The sequence below is a fragment of the Cervus elaphus genome, chromosome 14 (assembly GCF_910594005.1).
Source record: "Cervus elaphus chromosome 14, mCerEla1.1, whole genome shotgun sequence".
Classification (NCBI taxonomy): domain Eukaryota; kingdom Metazoa; phylum Chordata; class Mammalia; order Artiodactyla; family Cervidae; genus Cervus; species Cervus elaphus.
This window is the reverse complement of record NC_057828.1, coordinates 29,576,982-29,591,508: the sequence shown is the minus strand read 5'-3', so window position 1 is coordinate 29,591,508 and position 14,527 is coordinate 29,576,982. Positions and strand designations below refer to the sequence as shown.

The following is a 14,527-nucleotide window of genomic DNA, read 5'->3' as shown; positions in this document are numbered from 1 at the left end:
TCCACTCCCTGCCCTGGGAGCCCTCATTCCTTAGTCTCACTGTTCACTCCTTGTGCATTTGCCCACAGATCCCTAACCTTGAACGCCGCTAGTCTTGCCATATCTCATGTCGTCCTAGGTTTCATGGTCATGGCCGGCAAACCTACAGCCCTCCACCCCCACTAACATGTGTGGAACATGCTGCTGTCACACATGCATGTGTGGGGCAGAACATGCCACCATCATTGTGACACATGTGCCCCAATGAACTGTCTCAACTGAAGTTCACGATGGGGACCTGGACTGTAGGGGGCCGGATGTCATTCATCTGGGAGGAGGGGAGAAGGGAGAGTCATAGTACCAAGCAGTGTGCCAGTGACATGCTGAAACAAAAGTCCTCTCAGGCCTTGGATGCCAAACCAAAAGAAACAGAGGAACAAATTCAACTAGGTCTTCCCTTTACTGCACTAATTCCTGAAAGATAGTAGGATAGTTGTTTCAGTAAAAGTCACTCCTCTCTTTCAGTTAATGAAGGCTGCAGAGCACCAAACATACCCAAAGCATATGGAGGTGTTTATGCATTTCCCATAGCTGATCATGACTAGAGGATTTTCAGTTGCAAGTTTCAGAACCTGAATCACATGGTCGCAGGCAAAGTATCTCATATTTGTGGCTCATACAGTGAAAAGGTACAGGAGAGTAATTGTCATCAGAGCTTTGAGTGAGGACATCACACTTGGCCTCTCTCCATCTCCTGCCCTGGTTTCATCTCTACTGGCTACATTTAGGCAGACACTTCTCATGCAATGCAGGACAGTCCTCCAATGGCTCCAAGCTCACATCCTATCACTGTAACACCACCAGTGCAAAGGAGGCTTCTCTCTCCCAGGAGATTCTCAAAAGTTCAGAAATTGAATCTCATGGCCTGGGCCCCTGACCTCAGTCACGGGGCTATCTCTGAATCAACCACTGTGGCCAAGAGAAAAGCATAAACCACATAGTCTGAGAATTGAGAAGAGGGCAGTTCTTCAAAAGAAAATCAGCATGCTATTACCTAGGAAGAGGAAGTTGATACCTAGGAAGGCAAAAATAACAAATGTATTCTACAATCCATCCCTACCCTCTTATTATCCCTATACAACCTTCTTCCCATTTGTACAATTTCTATTATCTATTTTCTATATAATATAATCTCTATCCCTAACATAATATAACCAAACCCACATGCATCTAAAAATTAAATCACACCCTCCCCAGTCATAAACAATCCAAATTATGCCATTTTTATACCCAGCTCCAAGACCAAGATCTCTAGGTCATGTGGATTCCTCTCAATGAGGTCTGGATATAGCACCTAGAGTTTGACATCCTTCAGACTAAATGACAGACATAAACACTCCCAACATATACAGCAGTGTTCTTGTAAACAAGAGTGAAAAGAAAATAGGATAATTCAGTAGCTGTCTCGTTTGGAAGTGAAAAGGGGAAACAGAGGACGTGATGAGCAGCCCTCTTCCTTTATTGTGTTCTTCTGGACAAAAACAGTAAGGACTCGTGGGCTAGCAGTGAGTGGGGTCCTTGCCAGCCCATCTGACAACCCCGGTCCTGCTCTGAGAGGATCCCCTCTGCATGTTGTCCCCCATTCCCATCTGAGGAGAGACACTGGGGAGGACCCACTTCCAGATGGTGCAGGTTGCAGAATCTGGGCTTACCTCAGGGCTGAGCAATGACAAGCCCCCTTGGCCATGCTGAGATTTCTCCAGCAAAATAAATCCCTCAGAAGCTCACTACTTACTACTCTTTCAATTTGCATTTGGTCATTTCATGGAATATTAACCAAAGCAAGAGATATTGTCCTTAATCTAAACTCTGGCCTGGGAGTTTGGTTTCTTAGCAGCAGCTTGAGGGCTCTTCCCTCCTTCTCAGCTTAATGGCCTCTGCCTTCTCCTCTGCATCAGTGAAATTCCAAACCAGAGCCTGGAATGGGAAGGTTCAGCGAAGCTGCCTCTCAAGCAGCAGCCAGGGGATAATTATTATTTTAATGAATCATTGATTTGCACTCTCACAACCATCTCTCTTCTTCCATAGCCTATGATTAGAAGATTTTTTTTTTAATGTTACTGACAGAGAAATGCTGAAATCACACATGAATGATCACAAAGTAAGCACACCAGTGTAAGCAGTGCCAGGTCAACAAATGGGACATCAGGACTCTCGGAAGCCCCTTGCGTGCCATCCCAATCAGACCTCCTCCCATATTCCCAGGGTCTTCATTCACCTCATTTCTAACACCATACGTTGTTTTTGCTTATTTCAAAGATTACATAAATGGAACCCTATAGGATGTGTTATGTCAAGCTTCTTCACTCAAAATTATATCTACCAGATTTAGTCCTCCTGGTGACGCTAGCAATCGTGTGATCATGTTCATTGGACTATGGAGTTCATTGTAATTATTTACCCATTTGCTGTCGATAGGCGTTGAGAGTTTTCCAATTTGGGACTGTTACAAACAATGCTGCTAAGAATATTGTTGCACCTTTTGGTATATATGCACTCACATCTAGGAGTGGAACTGTTTGGTAATAGGCTATGCACACATTCAATTCTAATGGATAATACCACATTTTTCCCAAACCACCTATTTACATTCCTACCAGAAGTGTCTGCGGTTTCCAACAGTCTTAAACAACATGGGTATGATCTGTCTTCTCTATTTCAGCTGTTCTGGCAGAGCCTATAGTGGGATGTCCTATTTGTTTTCATTGCATTTCTCTCATGACAGATGAGGTTGAGCATTTGGATAGCCCCTTTTGTGAAGGCCTGTTGATCAATCCTGCCCACTTTTCTACTGGTTTGTCTATTATTTGCTTATAGGTATTCCAGATATGAGCTCTTTGTCAGTTATATGTGCTGTAATACCTTCTCCCATCCTGTGGCTTGTGTTTTCACTCCACTGTGATGTCTTTTGATGACCACAAGGATGAGCGGCGATCAAGCTCAGGCTCCTTCCTGGTTTTTGTCTTCTCTTCTCTTCTGTTTCTAGTCTTCCTGCTTTTTCTGGGACAAACTTCATCATAAGGCAAAGAACTCACCTTTTCCACTCTTACAAGGTATAACTTCACCTGGCTCTCACTTATGAAAGGCAGAAAAGACCTTTTTTATCGACATATTTTTCCTCTTTTTCTACTTCTAAATGGACCAACTTTGAAAGAAGCTTGTCTCTCTCTCATAAAAAACTCACTGAGCACTTTAAGAAGCAGCCAACACATTCCACAGCCTAAGACATTCTACAAAAACTTTAACGATTCCAGTCTCAAATGGCACATGCTCTGAGTTCCAAGAAAGAATGGGCAACAATTTAACTATATGCTTTGTTAGAGCATAACAAAGACAGCTAACTTCTCAGCGGGGATAGTCAGATCCCGGCTGCCTTTCCATTCTACCTTAGATGGTACGTTTTAAAGTCTATCACTTGGGGACTTCCCTGGCAGTCCAGTGGTTAAGACTTAGCTTTCCAAAGTAAGAGGTGAAGGTTCAATCCCTGGTGAGGGAACTAAGACCCCACATGCCTGACAGCTAAAAACTCAAAACATAAAAACAAATAAATAATAAACTCTAACACTTGTAACACCTCACGGCTACATAATGACACCTAGCAGAAATCTTTCACAATTCAAATTAGCTTCTGTGAAAAAATGACCAGGGGAGTGGTGGGGGTGGGGGGGTAGGTGACAGATTTATTAGGTCACATAAGTGAATAGTCTCAGTATAAATCAGTCATAACTGCATACAGGGGCTCAATTCCACTTGGAACAAGCATCTCACTATCTTTCCATTTTTCTTTCCTCTGTGTTAGCACTGTGTGTCATTCATGGGAATCTTCTGGCAGTCTAATAGTTAGGACTCTATGTTTTCACTGCCTAGGGCACAGATCCAACCCCTGGTCAGGGAACTAAGATCCCACAAGTCATGCACTGCAGTCAAAAAAAAAAAAGTAGTCATGTGTCATTCATTGCATTAGCATGTGTATAATTTATGCATTCATGCATTCAGGCAAACTCACCACCAACAGTTTTAACTGGCATGCTATCTTCTCAGACTCCAGGGTAAGTAGAACATGTCTTTTCCTAACAGTTTAAACAGAAGTCCTGAAATTGATCCTCAGATCATGTTCCCACCTGTGGAATTTTGGGAAAGGGTCCCTTCCCCCACACACACACAGCCAGAGGAAAACCAGTGAGTACCACTGAAGGAGGCCCAGTGTATGTACCGCAGGTGAAAACAAAAGATGTTCTCAACAGTCATTTACCAACGGAAAGCATCTTAATAACTTGGAGGAAAACAGTATGATTTATCCACCCATGGTCCATTTTCTCTATTCCTTCTTTCTGGCTGATGGAGTCTCAATTTAGCTTGCTTGGAAATACGCCCAGTTTCAGGCCATGAATCATAACTGGTTTCAGCTAAGATTAATAAACACACTTCCCTTTTCCAGATTATTTAATGAGTGGATTCATAACAAACTCTGGTGGCTAAGACAAAGAGAAAATCTGCTGGGGAGGTGTATTTCTGGATTTTGCTCCCTGAAGAGAAAAGACGTCCAGGCAGAGGTTCACTTGTTGTCCTGCCCACCCCTAAGCCCACTCTCAGTTCCTGCCTTTGGACATCATTTCACAGGGATGTGATGCCTGGAGCTGCTGCAGTCATCCTGTCAACCGGGAGGAGAAGGCCAGGAGAATAAGAAGAGACTCCAGCTCAGAGCCCTTAGGGTCATGGAACTACTCATCCAGCTTTAGAGCTACCACATCCAGGCTGCTTGTTAGGAAAACAGTACGTATGAAGCTGGGTTTTCTGTTTCTTACCACTAATACATTCTAACTCTTCCATGACTATTCACTACAAACACACATAAGCCTCTCTTTATGCAGCAGCAGCAGGCAAGGAAGAAGCAGGCTTTCAGCCAACCACCCATTGCCAAGTTAAAACTACCTGTATTATCGCCAACCCATAATGAAGAAAGGAACACAAGCCACAGATGCCCATGCTGCCCTTTGTTCTCCAGCACTCCTTCCCTTGACTTAGGTTGAACCTCAGGAAACTGATATTTAGCCCTTTCTGACCTACAAAAAAAAAGCTATTTCATATGCTTCAATCTAATATAATCTCTTTACCAGTAAATACCCCTATACGAGGCTGTCTCTATGTTAACAAGCATTGTGGTTGCCGTTCAGTTGCTAACTCGTGTCCAACTCTTTGTGACCCCATGGAACTGCAGCACACCAGGCTTCCCTGTCCTTCATTATCTCCCGGAGTTTACTCAAACTCATGTCCATTGATTCGGTGATGCCATCCAACCATCTCATTCTCGGTCACCCCCTTTTCCTCCTGCCTTCAATCTTTCCAAGTATAGAACCTGAGAAATCATTTCCTTATTTCCCAACCATGGTGAATCTTTGAGCAACATTTGGAAAAAATAATAATAATAGTAAACAGTGCTAGAGGAGATGTGACAGGTGCAGCTGTTGTTGAGTCACCCTGGGGAACAGGCTTCCTGCTCATCGACTGGCCTCCCAGCCGTGGTCTCTGGACACTCTAGACTAGCACTAGCCAACAGAACTTTCCACAATGAAGAAAACATTCTGCTCTGTGCTGTCCAATACGGTAGTCACTAGCCACATATGGCTGCTCAAGTCACTTGAGCATGAGATATGGGGCCTAGTATGACTGAGAAACTGAATTTTAGTGGCACTTAATTTGAATTAATTTCAACTTCAATAACCACAGGCTGGCTGGTGGCAACCACACTGGACAGTGTAGCTCTAGATTTTTAATGACTGCTTCCAAGGCCTCGTTTCAATGGCCGAGACTGACCTTGGTCCTGCTCCATCATTTCCAGTAAAGTTAAATCTTATGGTAAATATGACCTAAACAGCAGACTGTAGAAAAAGCAATAACTAGCCTGAATCCCGCGCTAAGTCTGGAAGGAGAAGGTCAAGGTTGTGTGCTGTGCCCCAGTCACTCGATAGGACAGACGCCCACTGCAGAGCAGGATATAATACACAGAGGCTGGAAAACCAGCAAGTGTTCTGGTTCACGTCTCCCCAGAAATCAAGCCTGAGGAAGCCTCAGGCACTAATATCATCTCTTCGGTTCGGGTCTTTATTTAAGCGTGGTAAGGGATGATGGTGACAGGTCAGTCTTGTCCACAAGTTTCTCAGTCTCAATTGGGGAAAAACCAAGCCTGTGCAAGAAATGAAAGTGTCTGTGAATGTCTATGGTCCTCTTTCCCAGCTCAGAGTTCTGCTTGTTGCAGCAGGGGTCTAAAACTAAGCTAAAAGAACTTCATATCCATTCATTTATCTATCAGTTTAGTATACAGAGTGTCTCCTATGGGCTAAGAATCTCTGTATGGTCTGAAGACAGAAGATAGAACAGATAGAAGATAGAAGATAGAAGCAGAACAAAGCCCTTGTATGCAAGTAGCTCACTTTCAAGTGGCTCATTAAAAAGGCTTTTTTGAAAATTACACCTGGAATGATCCAACAGACTCAACACAGATTCTTAAACAAGGTACCCTAGTAGTTTTCCTATTGAAAACTAGGTTCCTTTGGAGAAGAGCTTGGTATCCTAAGTAATTTGGTAAATACTCTACTCATTTGCATCCCTTTCAATGTCAGAATCTCTCCTGGGCTATGAGAGCAGGCTTCTAGTTTGGGGTTTCAAAGAAATTTTGAGACGTGTTGCATGTATCATGGTAAGGAAGGTGATGACTGCCTTAACACATGCAGGACCTAGGAACAGTTTGATTTCTCAGAACAACCAAGGAGGTGAATAAATACCTCAAAGGCTCTGTGTGGTGAGCAGCTCAAGGCATCAGCATTCTCTTCTGATCTCTCCAGAGTTTTAAACAACCTAATATTTTTAAACTCTGATCAGAAGTCTCCAGGACTAGATAGCTCTACGAGATATTGGAGCCTGTGGGCTCATCCTGAGAAGAGTCTGAAAAAAAGGCACGATTGTGAGGCTGCCAGGGCTAACACTATGACAGGCGGCCCGGATCTAAGTTGCGGTTTCCCCTGAAATGGTAAGATTCCCTACCCCCATCAGGCCGCCTGGAGCCAGCCAATCAATATGCGCCCAGTAAGAAACAAAGGGAAAGCTGAAAAGCCCGCGAATGCCCAAGTTTGAAAAAAGCCCACGAAAGTTTGTACCAATAAAATTGCTTTGCAAACATGTAACCAATCCACTTAAGCCAGCTACCAACCGCTTATGCATACCTTATAAATTCGGGTAACAGCTTGGGCTCGGGGCTTTTCTGACCCTGCACCACTGCGTTGGTTGCGGCAGAAAGCCCTGGCTTGAGTCAGTAATAAACTTCCCTTTTTGCGAATTGCATTGTCTTGGAAGCCTTCTCTCTTCCCGCCCGGGGATTCGGACATCGGGCATGACAACAATCAGTATAGATCTAAGGGTACAGTTGTAGGAAAACTTAGCTTGCAAACTGACTGCAGTGACTTCTTGGTCAATCTATGTGTAGTTTTGTTACCAAATTGGCCAACTTGACCTGTGTAGAGGTCCTAGCCTGGCCAGAGAGGGAGGCTCTTTTTCCAACCAGATTCAGGTAGCCAATAACAAAACAGATGCTGAGACGGGAACAGCACAAGCTTTATTCAAGGGCCAAAAAAATGGAGAAGTGGGAACTTTGTTCACAAATCAACTTCTCAACCCAGTTCGGATGGAGACATCAAATATGTAGGAGGATCGAAGTAAAAGGAAAGGATTTGTAGGAGGAATATTCATGAGCTATCCAAGAACAGGGGTGTGGTTTGGACCTAGAATTGATGCAACTCTCCTAGTCAGTCCTTGTATGGGCTTTTCCAGTTGTTGTCATGGCAACTGTCAATGAGCATGGTGCTGGTGGGTGTGTCATAACATGTTAATGTATTACAATGAGCATATAATAAGGCTCAAGTGGAAGTCAAATCTTCCACCATCTTGGACCTGGTTGGCTCTAACCAGTTCTTGTTTTTCTTCTCTTTGCAGCTTCCTCCTAAAGCTTAGATAAGAGTAACTGGTTTCTATTCAAGGGAGGGGCAGGACTGTGATTCTGGGGCAAGCCTTGATAACAGTTTCATTCATTCACTCACTGAACAAATATTTATTTCATGCAGGCATGCCCAGAAATGTACTAAGTGTAGGAGGCTCAAAGATTTAAAAATATATGGTATCTGATCTTACGAAACTATAAATAAATTTAACTAATTTATTTATTAAATAAACTATAATAGAAGGGAGATAAGCACCAGGAACAAGACACACAGAGACTGGGTACCTCTGGGAGCAGAGAGGAAAAGCTCTGAGCGGAGGTTTGTGAGGAGCGGGTGTCAGAAAAAGCTTCTCAGGGGAAGCCAGCCTGAGCTGAGTCTTGGAGAATTATCTGAAAATGATATGATTAGAAGTGGTTCTTAACTGTCACAGTGCATCAAAACCAGCTGGGAATGAATCAAAGCCTGAACCCCTTCCAGGCCAACTAAATAAGCATTTTTGAAGGAAGGCCTAGGCACAGGTGTGGTCTAAAGCTCTCAGGTGATTTTCATGTGCTGCTAGGGTTGAAAACCACTATTCTTGGAACTAGAGTGATAAGCAAGGGATGCTTCCTCTCTGTTGACCTTCTTGGGTTGAGATAGAAAATTATTAGGTAGTCAGTGTAGGGTTAAGGCCTCGCTTTCTTCTTTTAAAAATACAACTCAAATTTCCACCTATTTTCTTACACCAGCATCTCACTTCATTAAACTATAACCATACTCGTTCTTCCAGTTTTCCTGGCATTCAGAGGAATGCCTCCCTGGCCTGGAGGTCATAAAACACTCAAACCCATGACAGGACAATCAGGAACTGATGTCCAACTTATGGAGAAAGAAAACACTAGGTGAACCATCAACACTAAGATATGCATCTGGTCCTTAAACAATGGCCTGAGGTCACGAGAAAAGGTCAGGGTATGGAGACTCAATGTCTTAGGAAAACTCAAGGACTGAGAGATCAAAAAAGGCCATAAAATTGACAAACTATGCATGATGACTTTTAAACTGACTGGTCATGGATTGCATACATCAGAACCCCTAAACCAACCAAAACTGAACAGGTCAGTGTTGGCAAAGATATAAACTGTTGTGATTCCCACTGTTATGGGACAATTTTCCCCCTCTCGGTGTCTATGCTGAGAGCTTTGTACTTCTACTCTCTGAAAAAAACTTTGCCTATGTGAGTGTCTGCATGTCCATGGATTCTGTTCTTCGGTTTCATGAACAAGAGCTTGGATTCACTTTTCAGGGTTAGCATGGAACCAACACAGGATTAAAACTAGACAAAACTCTACTTCATGATCATTGCAATGAACCAGCACAGCAGAAACAAATGGCTGCTTCATACCCCATAATAGGCACTTGCATTAGCAAGACCAAGACATGAGAGCAATTCAGCAATGGATGGTTTATGTGGAGAAAATATACAGCTGAAATTAAATGGTTCCAGAAAAATTTGAACCCCTTAGTCTGGAGGAGATGCTTTATGGCTTAAATATACTTCCAACTTAACCTTGATTTAAGCCTTAAAATCAAAACAGCACAAAACTGGGGAAAGAAACAAAAGTCCTGGCCTATTTATACACACCTCAAGCCCCACATCCTCTGTCCCCATGAGAAAAATTACACATAAATACAACCAAGCTAAACACCTAGAGCTGGAAGCAAGGAACACAGTGGGGAAAATGAAGAGAAGGATATAAAGTACAATAAGAGGTTCAATTTTTTCTAAAAGATTTTGCATGTTACCCAGCATATTCCTCTTTCTAGTTTGTATCACGCACCTTTACAAAAATAGAATTTACCAGCAGGGATCAGCCCATGGATTATCTTGTTTGAAATCACGGTTCCTGCAGCAAGGGCCCAAGGTGAGAGGCCAAAAAAATAAGAGACAACTCGATGGGGATGAGCTGTGCAGGCAGCAGGAAGAGCTAGTCCCTCCCCGACCCCCTGGCCAAGCAGGTAACCAATGCCCTGCTCTTTCCTAGGCAGAGCATCAGTCACCCACTTGGTCTATCCCCATATAAAGGTGCTAATGGGTCTCCTCACATTCCTTGGGTCTGTTTAAAGTATAGCTTTATGGGACTTCTCTGGTGGTCCAGTGGTTAAAATTTCACCTTCCAGTGCAGGGGGTGTGGGTTCAATCTCCAGTTGGGGAACTAAGATCCCACATGCCTCAGGGCCAAAAAAAAAAAAAAAACAGAACTTAAACAACAGAAGCAATATGGTAACAAACTCAATAAAGATCTTAAAAATGGTCCACATCAGGTTCCTATTGATGTATGGCAGAAACCAACACAATATTGTAAAGCACTTGAAAGTGAAAGTCGCTCAGTTGTGTCTGACTCTTTGCGACCCCATGGACTATACAGTCCATGGAATTCTCCAGGCCCGCATACTGGAGTGGGTAGCTTTTCCCTTCTCCAGGGGATCTTCCCAACCCAGGGATCAAACCCAGGTCTCCCACATTGCAGGCGGATTCTTTACCAGCTGAGCCACAAGGGAAGCCCAAGAATACTGGAGTGGGTAGCCTATCCTTTCTCCAGCGGATCTTCCTGACCAGGAATCGAACCAGGGCCTCCTGCATTGCAGGTGTATTCTTTACCAACTGAGCTACCAGGGAAGCCCAGAATTCGAGTTCTCTGCCAAGAGGAGGTGATCAGTCTCCAATCCTCAGCTCAGGCTGAGGCCCTTCGACCTGATTCCTATGCCCAGGACTGGGGGATTAGAAAAAAAAGGGAAGGTTAGGAAGGGTTAAGCAGAGGAAAGAGAGAGGGAAGGGGAAAGAGGTCAATAAAGTCTCTTGTTCCTTACCTGGTCGGGGCACTCTGGCCAGTTGTCCACGTCAGGAGGAGACTAGGGATAAAAGGGTCCCAGTTGCGGCCACTGGGTCTGGTCCATCGGTGAGCAAGCTGGCCCCTGAGTACCCCGAGTGGTCAGGATGTCAGTCACAGCAAGGAAGAGTCCCCACCAGAGTCGCCATTTGTTGCAGGAAGGGGGACCCCTTCTAGGACCCAACACTGGGCTCTTGTCTAACACTTGGAAATAAATTGTTCGAGGAGACACATGTGCTGAAAAAGCAAGAGATTTTATTAGGAAAGGGCACCCAGGTGGAGAGCAGTAGGGTAAGGGAACCCACTTATGCTTCAATTAAAAATAAATTTTTTTAAATATCTTAAATAAAGTATAGCCTTAATATTTACACCATGAGTTTCTTTCTGTATCTGCCTCAAAATCACTACAGTCAATGAAGAATACCTATCTTCAGGATGTTAATTTGATAACTTTTTTGTGAGAATCCTTGGTTATTAAGAACATGTTCCCTATTGTAAATCCTGCACTAGGGCTCCTCAATTTTTTTGTTGTTAACTTTACCTTCCTAGGGTTTATCATCTGCCTCATAAGGTTCTTTCCCCAAGACAAGAGTAAAGAGAGGCCCACTTCCTACCAGAGGATAAAGATGCCCCATGGGTGACATAAATTCAGAATCAAAGACCCCTGAACAAAAACATTAGATAAATCTAATATGGTCCTTATGAATTTCAGTGTTCTTCACCCTGAGAGGTACAGGTGATACTTGGTGATGGTTTAGTTGCTAAGTAGGGTCCAACTCTCTGCGACACCATGGACTGTAGCCCACCAGGGTCCTCTGTTCATGGGATTTCCCAGGCAAGAATACTGGGGTGGGTTTTCATTTCCTTCTTCAGGGGATCTTCGTGACCCAGAGATCGAATCCAGGTCTCCTGCATTGGCAGGTGGATTCTTTAACACTGTGACACCAGGGAAGCCCACGGGTGATACCTAGGGAAAGTTTAATAAGAATAATAGCACCAATTAGTAGATGTAGTAAAGCTGTCATCATTGTCATAATCAGTAATAATACTAATACTAGTAACAAGGCTTGTTACTAGTAACTAGTAACAAGGCTTTGCTTCCCTCACATAAATCGCAGTCAACAAAGGAAGTCATCAACTTCAGTAAACGGGCACATCCTGTGAGTTTTGAAGGGTTTTGCTGAAGTGGGTGCTGAATGCTGGACAGTTGTTTGATGGTACAGTATATGCATTACAGCTATAAAAGTCTCCTGGGCTTACCCCTAGTATCTCCAAACTCAGAGTCAGCCAGGTCTCACAATAATAATCATAGTAACATACTGTGCGCTTAGTCACTCAGCTGTGTCCGACTCTTTGCGACCGCATGGCCTGTAGTCCGCCAGTTCCTCTAACCATGGAGCTTCTCGAGGCCAGAATACTGGAGAGGGTCGCCATTCCATTCTCCAGGGGATCTTTCCAACCCAGGGATCGGACCCAGGTCTCCCGCATTGCAGGCAGGTTCTTACCATCTGAGCCACCAGGGAAGCCCAATCATAGTAACTGCTGCTTATTAAGTGTGGACAATATTCAAATGTTGAGCTGAACGGTTACAAACCTTATCTCATTTGCAAAATAACCCAAGGGAGTAGGTATTACTATTAACTCCTTTTATAAATTATGGAACTGAGGCTGAAAGAGTTAAAATAACTAACCAAGGTCATACACATGACCCAGAGATTCGACCCTGATCTGCCACGTGTGGATCTCGAGAGACAGGGATGTGAAAAGCATAGGTTGGACTGAATTTGGACCCTGAAGGCTGGCTTCTGTCCTTGCCCAGGCCGCTTTGTATCTCCAAACCTCAGTTTCCTCGTGGTAGAATGAGGCCAGGCCTCCCACCCTGCCTATGTCACAGTTACTGCAGTGATCAAGTGAAAAAGACTGGCTCTGAGGGCAGGTACCACCTCTGTCTTGCATCTCTGGCATTTTGCATTCAATAAATGTTTACAGAAGTAACAATGCATCCAAAAGTGCTTAGGAAGCTGTAGGATATCATGAGGTACAAATGCATGAGACTCCTAAAGGGCTAGAGTCTGCAGCACCGTTGATGAGGGCTCGCTCTGCTCCCCAGAGTGCTTGTGGATTCATGGCCCAAACTTAGGCCTTCAAACCTGGCGGTCCAGTGGTTAGGACTCCGTGCTTTCACTGCTGAGGGTCAGTTCAATCCCTGGTTGGGGAACTAAGATCTTGAAAGCCTTGGGGTACAGCCAAAAAAGAAGGACACATTTCTCCTCAAAGAGAATCACCCTAGAAGCTGAGGTATCAAATCCCTGTTCACGGAAGTACTTCAACCCTCCTGAGGCTGAGATAAGCCCCGCTCCAAACCTAACAAAAACAGTGTGAGTTTATGCATCTTCGTTTATGGGATAAATTAGCTAAATATGTTCCCGGCCTGCCATTTCTGCACATTTCATAGGCTAATGCCCTGAAGACAAGGCTTCCTCTGAGATCTGTTCAGCATCATGGGAACTCAAGTCTGCAGGGTTCGTAGGGGTCACCTTCACCCCACCAGCCTCCATCATTACAGGAAAGTTGAGAGGATCAGGGGGACACACAAGAGACTGAGGTAACACATAAAATCCAAATATATCCCATTGCCAGAACACTCATATTTGCCCACCGCAACACATGGGGTACCCCAGCTCTAGGATCCAGGTGAAATTCTGCCCCTACTTCCACTCTTAAAATAGCTTATCACTTCCTGGGCCCTGAAACAGAAGCCGGGTTGGGAGAGTGGGCGGAGCCATCTGGCTTTCTACCTCAGTCTCCTAAAATACCCCAGGAGGCCCAGAAAGGCCCCGGAGGGGAGAGGGTGTCACCACAGCACTGCCTGGGGGACAGATCATCTAGAAGGGATGATGCCAGGAAGGCAGAGGCTAAGAAAACATGCTGCAAGGTCTGCACGCTGCCCTCTCTGTTCAGCGCTGTTCTGTCCGCAGGCACCAAACGGCCCATCAGCTCCTGCCAGGCCGGCCAGGGCCAGGGCCCAGGCACCTGGGGCAGTCTATGGAGATCTCTCCCAGGAGGACCAGGCCCCACTGTCTGGGGTGTGCAAAGGTTTCTTGCAGGCCCAGCCCAAAAGGCCAGAAGCCCACCACCCTTCATGACAGCACTTTTGCTTTGAAAACTGAGAATCTACCATCTGTGGCCTGTGGCGTGAGCTGTGCTCTGAAAATATAAGGATAATTAGGACTCCCATCCTCAAAGTTCACATTCCCATGGAAAAACCACAGATGGGGCCAAATAGTAGAGTTGTCATTGCATATGAACTGAGGCTGCACCATGAACGGCTTCATGTGCCAAGCTGAAGCACATGGATTATAAGTCTACACTTGCAATCTCTAGATTTTGTGAGTTGCAAAAGATGATCCAGAGGGTGAAGGAGGAAAATATTAAATTGTCCATCTATTTATTTTTATATAAATAAAAACAAAAATAAGATCTATTAATATTCATATAAGCAACAACTTTCACACCTTCACCAGGTCCACTCATCAGTGATGATCACACATCACTGAGGGTCTCCAGGGATCCTGGAAGCATGTGGACATTGGTGGACAGTGGCAATTTCATTTCTGGCAGCACCAC

At 44.4% G+C, this 14,527-nt stretch overlaps 1 protein-coding gene across 1 annotated transcript in view; it reads right to left on the bottom strand.

The window, feature by feature from the left end:
- Nucleotides 1–14,527, bottom strand: part of LOC122708083 (translation initiation factor IF-2-like) — a 127,227-nt gene that overhangs the window by 54,385 nt on the left and 58,315 nt on the right. The window lies entirely within an intron of this gene.